Consider the following 1776-nt stretch of genomic DNA (forward strand, 5'->3'; position numbering starts at 1 on the left):
CCAGTCCCTCAGTGTTGCTGTGTTAGAATCAGATAACCAGTCCTCAGTGTTAGAATCAGATAACCAGTCCTCAGTGTTGCTGTGTTAGAATCAGATAACCAGTCCTCAGTGTTGCTGTGTTAGAATCAGATAACCAGTCCTCAGTGTTGCTGTGTTAGAATCAGATAACCAGTCCTCAGTGTTGCTGTGTTAGAATCAGATAACCAGTCCTCAGTGTTGCTGTGTTCGGAATCAGGATAACCAGTCCTCAGTGTTAGAATCAGATAACAGTGTTAGAATCAGTCAGTCCTCAGTGTTGCTGTGCTAGAATCAGATAACCCAGTCCTCAGTGTTGCTGTGTTAGAATCAGATAACCAGTCCTCAGTGTTGCTGTGTTCGAACTGTAGTACAACCAGCAGTGCTGCTGTGTTAGAACCAACCAGTCCTCAGTGCTGCTGTGTTAGAATCAGATACCAGTCCTCAGTGTGCTGTGTTCAATCAGATAACCAGTCCTCAGTGTTGCTGTGTTAGAATTAGATAACCAGTCCTCAGTGTTGCTGTGTTAGAATCAGATAACCAGTCCTCAGTGTTAGAATCAGATAACCAGTCTCAGTGTTGCTGTGTTAGAATCAGATAACCAGTCCTCAGTGTTGCTGTGTTCGAATCAGATAACCAGTCCTCAGTGTTGCTGTGTTAGAACTTCAGTAACCAGTCCTCAGTGTTGCTGTGTTAGAATCAGGTAACCAGTCCTCAGTGTTATTAGAATCAGATAACCAGTCCTCAGTGCTAAATCAGATGTCCCAGTGTTGCTGTGTTAGAATCAGATAACCAGTCCTCAGTGTTGCTGTGGGAATCAGATAACCAGTCCTCAGTGTTGCTGTGTTAGAATCAGGTAACCAGTCCAGTGTTGCTGTGTTAGAATTAGATAACCAGTCCTCAGTGTTGCTGCTGTTAGAATCAGATAACCAGTCCTCAGTGTTGTGTTCGAATCATTGTATAACCAGTCCTCAGTGCTAGAATCAGATAACCAGTCCTCAGTGTTGCTGTGTTAGAATAGGTAACCAGTTAGGGAATAATGAACCAGGGTCACATCAGTGGCACAACGCTAAACGCTTTGCGGCATAGACCCTGACAACAGAGTACCATTTCTGGACAACAGTAGTGCACTGTGGTGACCCTGGGACAGAAAATTGTATTTCTGACAACAGTAGTAAAATTATAGGCCCTGGACAACAGTGCAGGTGCACTATAGGCCCCTGGATGCAACAGAAAAAGTAATTATAGGCCCTGACGTAGTACTGTAGACCCTGGACAATAGTAGTGCACTGTAGACCCTGACAATAGTAGTACTATAGGACCCTGGACAACAGTAGAAAATTACAGACCCTGGACAGTAGTGCACTGTAGGACCCTGACAACAGTAGTGCACTATAGGCCCCGGGACAGTAGTAGTGCACTATACTGGGACAGTAGTGCAATTTAGCCCCTGGAAAGAGTGCACTGTAGACCCTGGAATAGTAGTGCACTGTAGGACCCTGGACAACAGAAAAGTACCGCAGGACCCTGGACAACAGTAGCACTGTAGGCCCCTGGACAACAGTAGTGCACTGTAGGACCCTGGACAACAGTAGTGCACTGTAGGACGCTGACAACAGTAGTGCACTGTAGGACCCTGGACAACAGTAGTGCACTGTAGGACCCTGGACAACAGTAGTGCACTGTAGGACGCTGGACAACAGTAGTGCACTGTAGGACCCTGGACAACAGTAGTGCACTGTAGGACCCTGGACAACAGTA

At 46.2% G+C, this 1776-nt stretch overlaps 1 pseudogene; it reads right to left on the reverse strand.

Moving 5' to 3' along the window:
• Positions 1 to 1632: 1632 nt before the first annotated feature.
• Positions 1633 to 1776, reverse strand: part of LOC135534200 (nondiscriminating glutamyl-tRNA synthetase EARS2, mitochondrial-like) — a 23697-nt pseudogene continuing 23553 nt past the window's right edge.

This window comes from Oncorhynchus masou, unplaced genomic scaffold (genome assembly GCF_036934945.1).
Source record: "Oncorhynchus masou masou isolate Uvic2021 unplaced genomic scaffold, UVic_Omas_1.1 unplaced_scaffold_3123, whole genome shotgun sequence".
In the NCBI taxonomy this organism is placed as follows: domain Eukaryota; kingdom Metazoa; phylum Chordata; class Actinopteri; order Salmoniformes; family Salmonidae; genus Oncorhynchus; species Oncorhynchus masou.